Genomic DNA, 11223 nt, shown 5'->3' on the forward strand with positions numbered 1-11223 from the left:
GAAATAATTTAATCGGGCCCAAACAACAAAATGATACGAAATATGAGTGTAAGTGCAAGAGAACCGGCTCATTGTAAGAAAGCCCAAGAGTAAGCTATGTGAGGTTGATGGCGATGCTTAAAAAGCAATCGACTTACAAGGGTGTGAAAATGGGCTCGATATTAAATCGAGAAAAATATGATTTTTATAAGTTTAAAAATGGTTTTGAATGAATGATGAAATTAAAAGAAAATAAATTTGCATTATTAACAAATGAAACTATAATAAAGGCATAAACATAAAAAGAAATGAAAATGCTAAAAGAAAATAAAATAGCTAAAAGAAATAAAATGCCAAAAAATGCCACACATAAGTATTGAACTCACCCCACTCAAGACTATGATACTACCCTTCTCCACCAGACCACTCATGGTTAGTTGTTATTTTGATGCTAGACTGGATAAATAAACTAAAATGGATTAAAAATTAGAATTAAAATAAAAAAAACTAATAAAAGAGAAAACTGTTGGACTACCAGTAACTGAACCCAGCCGCTTGGTTGTTGGGTTATCAATGGGGAATAAGTTGGAAATAGAAAAAACAATTATTACCTAATATCCTAGGAATTTTAAACTTTCAAAACTTATTCTGTTAAAAAAATAAATTAAAGAAAAAAAAATAAAAAATAAAAAGATGGGATAGTAACAGAGGCCTCATGAAATCGCCCTCTCTTTCGCGTCCTCTCTTCTCTCAATCACTACCAGCAAGCTCTCTCCCAACCTTCAATGAAATCGCTCCCTCACCGCTCTCTCAATCTCCAATCTCACTCAATCGCTCACCTAATCTCGCGTTCAACCCTCTCTCTCGCGTCCTCAACCTTATCCCCAAATGCATAAAACCCACAGCTTAAAGGAACCTGAAGTTTACCTCCGGTAGCGATTTGGTAGTGACGATGAACGATGAAGCCAAAACTTCACTCTTTCGCCTCTCCGATCCAGGTATGTTTCAATTTGGGATTTAGGGTTTTTGTATTTGAAAATCTCTTCGTCGTTTTTCCTTTTTTTTTACTGATTTCTCTTTCTCCTTTTATGCTCACAGATTAGGGTTTCAATTTTGTCTTTGGGTTCAAAGGAGTAACTCTGCGAAGTCCTTTCGGCGCTCAGAAATTGGATTGGATTGTTTAATGCTAAAATCGAAAACGGTATTCTGAACTCACCCTTTCTTCTTCATTTTTGTCTCTATGCCAAATTGGGATATTTTCTTGAATTACTGCCTTTGCTAATTACCTTATTCTTTTTACTGCAGTGACTTTTTTTGTGAAAACTCAAGAGCAGTTTCGGTTGAGTAGAAACGAAAACGAAACGGTTTGGGATGAACAGGTTGTATGGTGCTTGTGGAATTGATTCCTGTTGGTAGTTCCATCAAAGAGGACGAGTATGTCTTCCGGTAGCCCTACCACAAAGTAATACATTCTTAGGAATAGGATATTCATCTCTCAGTGATGTTGAGTCTGTGTATGTTCACGTCAGGTTACCATGTTCCCATGAGCATTTTGGTCTATAACCATGGAGTTGGTTTGTTGTATTTTGGTAACAGGTGAATTGGTTCATAGATGCATTGGTTCTATTATACCTTGGTCTTATGGTTTGAAAATATGCAGGGCTTTCAATAAGACCAAGTTGCTTGTTCATTTGGCTTGGAGCAGTAGGGCTTAAATGCAAGACCTGTTTGATGTAAATGAGGTTTTGTACCAGCTGGATGAATCAAGATCAAAGGCGAGGTAGTCATGATCAAGGTTGACTTATCCATCAGTTCATGCTTTTTGATGATGAAATATTATAATGCATCCTTGCCCTGTGTCTGCTTGAGGTTCAAGGCAATGCTAACTGATTTTACATGTTGTTGTTGCTGCTGATGCAGGTTGAGCACTACAATGGTTTTGCTAGCAGGATAGTGCAGAAATTTGACATTGTTTTGTTATTGCTTTCAATTTAACTTTGGCGTGACCTCTTATCATATATAATCTTGTAGTGTATCTCTAATTCCTCCAATCCTCTTGTAGGCATATCCTTTGCTCATAAGCGCATCTGCTACCAATGGAATGATGCGGAGGACCAAATTGGCAGCAAAATGCGTGGTCTGTATAACTCCCCTACTACTCATAGAAGGGCGCACAATTGATGCTGAATCCTCTGGTTTACTTTACATGATAGGGCTTGAAACATCCTTTTTGGATGCATTGAAATCATATACCACAGAAAGAACAAATTTTCTCAACCTATTCTGACAACCAGCCTGGTGTCTTGATCCCAGTCTTTGAAGGAGAGAGAACAAGGACTAGGGATAACAATTTGTTGGGTAAGTTTGAACTTTCTGGTATTCCTCCTGTTCTTTCTAAAGGTGGTCTGTAGTGCCTCAACTCTGCTGCTGCTGCTGGCGGCGGAGATGAGTATGGACGGCAAATTAAACATTAATGCACTTTCCTTTAACTCATTTTGCTTCTGCAGGACTTTGTTGAAGAAAATTCTGAGCTGTCCGCCGAATCCGACGATCATCCTCGATGAAACCATTCTGCCTTACATTAGAAGCAACTCTCATAATTGGATCCCTTGTGATGTTGATTCAAAATCTATTGAAAATGGAAAAATGATAGTGAGGTAATTAATCATGATTGCATATTCATCTGAGTTCAAGAATACTGTTGTTTGAGAAGAACAGAATGATCTAGAGATGTTGGCACGCATATCATGTCCATTAAGGGCGGTCCTTTCAATAATCATGGAAAGATTTCCTTTCTGATTCAATCGTACATATCTCGAGGCTCTATGGATTATTTCTCCTTGGTTCCCTATGCTTCATACACTGACTCTAGACCAAGGTTAACGTTTGCTTCATCAAAAATGAGATACTTGGACATGAGCTTTTGTAAACTCAATCTCAAATTTTGTAATGCTGGAATGTCGGAGGCTAACTTCATGGCCAATTTAACATATTCATCTTCATTTTTGGCAATCAAACTTCCCATTGTTGTACACGTGAATCTTGTGTCTTCATATCAAATATTCAAAAGTTTGAAGTGCAGGTGGTAGCATAAGAATTATTCAACACATCAAGTTGATTATTCCGTTCAACCCCATTAACTCTCTATCCAACTCTTTACTTTGGGTGGCTGAACAAATCAATCTCAAAATCTGAATGGTTCATCGTTGTTAATAAGAACCTCCAAATCTTGAAGAGCAAAAGTGAAAATGGATTCAATATTAATATCGGCAGCCTTTTTTAGGATAGAAGCACGAGTGAAAGGTTTTCGGAGAGGTGCGGAATCAACATGTGTGATGGATTGTAATAATGTAATTGATCATTTGAATGGAATAAAACACTTTGAATGAAATTTATATGGCCATGATTTGCACTAATTGATATTTGGAATGAATTTGAACATGAACTGTAGTGCATATGACTATCAGTAGCTTCGACCAAATGCCCCCCTTTAGATTTAAATCCCTATATCAAAACCAAATTATAGAACATGATCGAGACTCCTTTTGTGTTTCCCTTGAATTATCTATTAAAATCCATGCAAATAAAGGATGACCTTCGGCCACTAGCTTGATTCCGACGATAACCAGGCTCGGTCCCTCTTGAAAAACTCACATGATAATGACTCTTCCTTAAAACATGGTAAACCACTGGAATCTCCTTGAATCAAACAATGTTCATCATAGTAGAGGAGACCTCCTTGAATCTCCTTGATTACCACCGACGCGGAATGCGCCTATGCATCTGAATATGTTGACGGTAGAATCTCGCCTTGAATGCGCACAACACAACAAGGTGCACCCATAACAGAAAAGGAGACCACTTGATGCTCATGAAAAAAGAGTACCATAGTATAGGAACAAAATCATGAGGAGCAAATAATGAATGAAATAATGATATGAATATCAGGGTCAAAATCGGGGTGTGACAGCTGCCCCTATTTAAGCGTCTTCAACTAGAGAATATGAAGCAAGACGTTCTTCATATGATCACAGTGGGAGATGGTTAAATACTAAGAAGACCCGGATTTTGATCCTGAATTCCTATGAAACAATTAACAATGCCTGTCAGAATTGGCAAAGAAGCAATCTTAAAAGAAGAATCTGTCTGGTACGGTGAAAATCGGCCTGAGTACCGAAACATAAAGTTGACCTGGATACCAAAATAAATGGTAACACAGGAATACCCCTGGCCTGAACGCCGCACATTAGTCTGAACACTAAGCATCGGAATATGAGAGTATCAATGTTGGTCCGATCACCGGAAATCTGGTCTAAACACCACTTCGCTCTGAAAATCGGAAAACTGGCCTGAATGCCACAAGTACTTCGACTTGATCGTCGGAAACTTCTTCGATCTGAAAATCGAAAACTGGCCTGAATGCCACTTCGGTCTGGATACCGGAAACTGGCCTGAATGCCACAAGTTGCATCGACCTGAATGTCGGAAACTTCTTCGATCTGAAAGTCGGAAACTGGCCTGAATGCCACTTCGGTCTGGATACCGGAAACTGTCCTGAATGCCACAAGTTGCATCGACCTGAATGTTGGAAACTTCTTCGATCTGAAAATCGGAAACTGGCCTGAATGCCACTTCGGTCTGGATACCGGAAACTGGCCTGAATGCCACAAGTTGCATCGACCTGAATGTCGGAAACTTCTTCGATCTGAAAATCGGAAAAAACTGGCCTGAATGCCACTTCGGTCTGAATACCGGAAACTGGCCTGAATGCCACAAGTTGCATCGACCTGAATGTCGGAAACTTCTTCGATCTGAATATCGGAAACTGGCCTGAATGCCACTTCGGTCTGAATACCGGAAAATTGGCCTGAATGCCACTTCGGTCTGAATACCGGAAACTTTCATGCCTGTCAGCATCGGCAGAAATAGGGAACAAAAATAATTGAGGCGGCACGTGGGCCAACGACCCATGCTGGGGATAATAAGTCATGAACAACCTTCAGTCTGTGCACTGGAAACAAACTTCTGGCTTATCACTTGGGATACCGAGAATGTTTTATGCTTACATGCGTATGTTTGAATTTTGCGATGGCGTAATGCTCCATGAAAATGGAAATGCTACGCGATTTGGGAGGATGCAATGCAATATGATTCTACATGCAGGGATGCAAAATGCTGGGGAAAATGCCAAGCCGAAGCAAGGAATCCTGTTGGGGAAATGATCACAATCTTCTGGACCCCGGCACTACTGTTGGAGATGCACAGCATAATGAACTATGTGGGGAAATGACCGGCCGCGCGGTGTTCTGGCAATGGCGAGATACCGAGACTCTGACTGGGGAGAGAATGGCACTGAAAGCTTGTTGCTGAGGAAAGTGACAGTGGTTCTGGCAACCAAACTCTGCGAGAGAGACGACTCCGCAGGGGAAACAAACACTGATACGGTACCGAAATTCTGCTTCAAGGAAAGAGACCATGGGTCTAGCGTCGAGATCATCGATCTGGCATCGAACTCTGAGGAGCAGCCGCTTCTGCTGGAAAGATACAGTCTGTCACTGTCAACTCTGCTGGGAATATACAGTCTGACACTGTCAACTCTACTGGGGAGTGTATAGTCTGAAGCACATGCTTGGGGAAGCACCGTAGTGAGAGCCTGCTGGGAATCTTAAGGAAATGCCCCGAGTGTACCTGTTCTGAATAGATGATTCAAAGTACTTAAAATTTACAGCAATTTTAAATGTTCATTGAGCATGTACCTGTAAAGCTCTTATGTTTCATGATGCAATGTTTATCAAAAATTCGGACGTCATTTTTGCAAACAAAACAGTAAAAATGAAAATGAACACGGAGATGTACTGAATAACATGATTTTATTGATTGAATGGCCTCTGAATAGGCATTTACATCAGGAAGCAATCCCTGGAAAGAGGTAATTGCACAAAAGATAAAATATAAATTAATCTAATGGCAATGTGAAATGGATTTCTATTGGGTTCCAATTCTTCTATGACTTGCTCGTCTTCAAGATCCTCCATATGATCAGCCTTCTGAAAAAGGTGATTGGACTGTTTCTATCCTTTGAAAGTTTCCAGTCATCGACACAAGATGAGATTCAGAACGCGGTCATTCGCTTAATCCCTAACTTTTGCCTGGATCGCCCTTTCGGGTTTTCAATCCACCGGGATACCCATTTTTGCCTAAGTTGCCTTTTCAGGTTTTCAACTTACCGGGTGTACAATCTTTTAATTTTAATCCCTAACTTTTGCCCGAACCTTTTTCATTTTCTTGGTTCGTCGGGATGCCCATTTTTGCCTGGACTATTCTTTTATTGTCCAGCGGGTCTGTTTTATGCGAAGTATTTTTTAACTGCGTCTGAGTTCACAGGGGAAGTGAAGTCTTCACCATCCATAGTTGCGAGCATTAAGGCTCCACCATCAAAAATCTTAGTGACAATATATGGTCCCTCATAGTTAGGAGTCCACTTGCCCCTGTGATCCGTCTGAGGAGGAAGGATCCTTTTCAACACCAAATCTCCGACTTGGAAACATCGAGGGCGCACTTTCTGGTCAAAGACTCTCTTCATCCGACTCTGATACAACTGCCCAGACAAATGGCTGCCATTCGCTTCTCTTCGATAAGGCTCAACTCATTGAACCTTGTCTGAATCCATTCAGCTTCATCTAACTTGACATCCAACAGGACTCTTAGAGAAGGAATCTCCACTTCAACAGGTAGGACTGCTTCCATACCATACACCAGGGAGTAAGGGGTCGCCCCGGTCGACGTATGTATTGAAGTGCGGTACCCATGCAAGGCGAAGGGTAGCATCTCATGCCAATCTTTGTACGTAACGACCATCTTCTGCACAATCTTCTTTATGTTCTTATTTGCTGCCTCAACAACACCGTTCATCTTAGGACGATAGGGGGAAGAATTGTGATGCTGAATGTTGAAGTTCTGGCACAACTCCTTCATCATTTTGTTATTGAGATTGGAACCATTATCAGTAATGATTCTCTCGGGAATCCCATAGCGACAAATGATTTCCTTCTTAATGAAACGGGCAACCACATGTCTGGTGACATTCGCAAACGACGCTGCTTCGACCCACTTGGTGAAATAGTCGATGGCAACAAGGATGAAGCGATGCCCATTGGAAGCAGTCGGCTCAATCTTTCCAATCATGTTAATGCCCCATATTGCAAACGGCCACGGCGAAGACATCACATTCAGAGGATTCGGCGGTACATGCACCTTATCAGCATAAATCTGGCATTTATGACACTTTCGAGCATACTTGAAACAATCTGATTCCATGGTCATCCAATAATAACCCGCCCTCAACAATTTCTTAGTCATTGCATGTCCGCCGGCATGAGTACCGAAGGAACCTTCATGAACTTCCTGCATTAACATGTCCGCCTCGTGTTTGTCCACGCATCTGAGCAAAACCATGTCGAAGTTCCTCTTATACAGCACATCGTCTTTGTTCAAGAAGAAACTGCCTACCAATCTTCTCAAAGTCTTTCTGTCATTGTTGGATGCCCCTGTAGGGTACTCTTGATTCTTCAGAAAGCACTTGATATCGTGATACCAAGGCTTGTCGTCCACTACCAGTTCAGCAGTAAACACATACGCGACCCTGTCAAGGCGCATCACATCGATCCTGGGAGCATGGTTCCAACGAATTACCTTGATCATGGAGGATAGAGTAGCAAGTGCGTCTGCCATCTGGTTCTCATCACGAGGTATATGATACAATTTTACTGTTGTGAAGAAAGTCAACAGTCTTCTCGTGTAATCTCTGTAGGGGACCAGAGTGGGCTGGAGAGTATTCCAATCACCATTCACTTGATTGATCACCAGAGCTGAATCTCCGAAGATGTCCAGAGTCTTGATTCTCAGATCAATGGCTTGCTCAATACCCAAGATACAGGCCTCGTACTCAGCTTCATTATTGGTGCACTCGAAAGTCAGACGAGCGGTGAAAGGCATGTGGGCACCTTTCGGAGTAGTAATGACAGCGCCAATTCCACTTCCTTTGGCGTTGACGGCCCCATCAAACGTTAAAATCCACTTTTCATCTGGATCAGGTCCCTCCCCAACAACTGGCTCTTCACAGTCTTTCATCTTGAGGAACATGATGTCTTCATCTGGAAAATCAAACTTCATCGGCTCATAGTCTTCAATCGGTTGTTGAGCAAGATAGTCTGACAGAATACTCCCTTTGATGGCTTTCTGGGATGTATACTGGATGTCGTACTCTGTCAGTACCATTTGCCAACGAGCAACTCTTCCGGTGAGAGCTGGCTTCTCGAATATATACTTGACTGGATCCATCTTGGAGATCAGTAAGGTTGTGTGAGTCAGCATGTATTGTCTCAATCGCTTAGCAACCCATGCAAGTGCACAACATGTCTTTTCAAGCATTGAGTATCTCGACTCGCAGTCTGTGAATTTTTTACTCAGGTAGTAGATGGCATGCTCTTTTCTACCTGTCTCGTCGTGCTGACCGAGAACACAACCCATAGAATTGTCAAGTACTGTCAAGTACATAATCAGCGGCCTCCCTGGGACTGGAGGCATGAGGATAGGGGGATTCTGCAAATACTCTTTTATCTTTTCAAAAGCCCTTTGACAATCGTCATTCCACCTGATAGCCTGATCTTTCCTCAGCAATTTGAAAATTGGCTCACACGTGGCTGTTAGGTGAGAGATGAACCTTGCAATGTAGTTCAACCTTCCTAAGAAACCACAGACTTGCTTCTCTGTTCTTGGCTCAGGCATTTCTTGTATTGCTTTCACTTTGTCAGGATCCACCTCAATCCCTTTTCTGCTAACAATAAAACCCAATAATTTTCCAGATCTCACCCCAAAAGTACACTTGTTCGGATTAAGCCTCAGCTTGAATTTCCTTAAACGCTCAAACAATTTCTGCAGATTCACCAGATGTTCTTCTTCTGTCTGAGATTTGGCAATCATATCGTCCACATAAACCTCGATTTCATGATGAATCATATCATGGAATAGAGTCACCATAGCTCGTTGATATGTTGCCCCAGCGTTTTTCAGACCAAACGGCATCACCTTGTAGCAGAAGGTGCCCCACGGGGTTATGAAAGTTGTCTTCTCCATGTCTTCTGGTGCCATCTTGATTTGGTTATAGCCAGAAAAGCCATCCATGAAGGAGAATACCGAGAACTGAGCTGTGTTATCCACCAAAACGTCGATGTGAGGTAATGGGAAATCATCTTTAGGGCTAGCTCTGTTCAGATCCCGGTAGTCAACACACATCCGTACCTTTCCATCCTTCTTAGGTACTGGAACGATATTTGCAACCCATGGCGGATAATTGGTAACCGCTAGAAACCCTGCATCCAACTGTTTTTGCACTTCTTCTTTTATCTTGACAGCCATCTCTGGTCTTGTTCTTCTGAGCTTCTGCTTGACCGGAGGACAACCTTCTTTGAGAGGCAAGCGGTGTACCACGATGTCTGTGTCAAGCCCTGGCATATCCTGATAAGACCAAGCGAAGACGTCAACATACTCTTGCAACAGTTCAATCAACCCCTTCTTCACATCATCTTCCAAAGCAGCCCCTATCTTGATTTCTTTCTTGACGTCTTCGGTGCCAAGATTAATCACTTCAGTAGACTCTTGATGCGGTTGAATGACCCTTTCCTCCTGTTTTAACAGCCTGGCAAGTTCTTCAGGGAGTTCACAGTCTTCATCACCCTCTTCTTCAGCTTGGAAGATTGGATTTTCGAAGTCGAAGCGAGCCATAGCAGAACTGTTATCAATAGGATCCGGTGATGTGCATCTGCATGAGTGATGGTATGTGCTTATGAGTGTGAATAGTGAATGAAAACTAAACAAAACATTGCCAAATATTTTTATTCTTTTGAAATTTTGAAAACTGTAAAAATAGAAAAACAGTGAACAAGATTTTGAATGCAAAAGACGTCCTTCATTTATGATAAACAATGCAGGTATTCACATAGACGAGCCCTACAATGAGTCATTATGCCCTGGGCGGAACGTAAGACTTGGACATGCATGAATAAACAAAGAAAAATTACTCCTCTAGAAGAGTGACTTGGACAATTTCCTCGGAAGACCAATTGTTGATGACTTCACCCGGGATCCTCGAACGCACCCAGTTGTCGATGTCGCAATCACTATCCCCATCTTCATCGTTGATCGCAGAGATCTGGACATATTGAATGATGCCAGCACTGGAGAAAGTAACCGGCCCCTGACGAGTCTGAAGTGCTGAAGTTGTAGAAGTCAGCGCTGGTTGATACCCAATTCCAAACTTGTCGTCCTTCATTGGTAATTCCAACAGACGCCCCCAACCAGGAGCAACACCTGAATCCACCAAGGCTTGCGCCTGCTTGAAGGATGAGATAGAGGCACCTGCTTTAACCTCTTCCATCGGAGCTGCATCCTTGATCTGAATTGACTCGAAGGCCTGACAGAAAGTCTCATGAATTTCACCTTCTACCTCTACATACTTGAATGCAGCCAGGTTACTGACCAGGATGTCCTCCTCACCACAGACGGTGACAATTCTTCCATTGACTGGGAACTTGATCTTCTGATGCAGTGTTGAGGAGACTGCCCCAGCATTGTGGATCCAAGGACGACCCAGAAGGCAATTGTACGAGGGACTGATATCCATCACATAGAATACGGTGTTGAAGGTTTGTGATCCAATCTGAATTGGCAATTCTACCTCTCCAAACACCGACCTCTTAGAACCATCGAAGGCTCTCACCATGAGATCGGAAGGTTTCAAGATCAAACCTTCTACTTCTAACCTTGACAGGGCTCTCTTGGGTAGCACATTGAGAGAGGAACCTGTATCCACCAGAACATGAGATAACACGGTGTCTTTGCATTCCATTGAGATATGCAAAGCTTTGTTATGGTTGCGTCCAGCTGGTGTTAAGTCAGAATCAGTAAAACCCAACCCGTTGCTTGCATGAACATTTGCAATGATCCCTTCTAGTTGGTTTACTGAGATCTCCTGAGGTACATATGCAGCATTAAGGACCTTCAGAAGTGCCTCCCTGTGTGCCTCTGAACACAATAGGAGTGAGAGAATGGATATCTTAGACGGCGTCTGAATCAACTGATCGACTACTTTGTAGTCGCTTTTCTTTATGATTCTCAGAAGCTCGTCCACATCCTTCGCAAAAGTGGGCTCAGAACCAGCTTGGGGTGCAGAGGTACCCTCATTTA

The sequence above is a fragment of the Lathyrus oleraceus genome, chromosome 6 (genome assembly GCF_024323335.1).
Source record: "Lathyrus oleraceus cultivar Zhongwan6 chromosome 6, CAAS_Psat_ZW6_1.0, whole genome shotgun sequence".
Classification (NCBI taxonomy): Eukaryota; Viridiplantae; Streptophyta; class Magnoliopsida; order Fabales; family Fabaceae; genus Lathyrus; species Lathyrus oleraceus.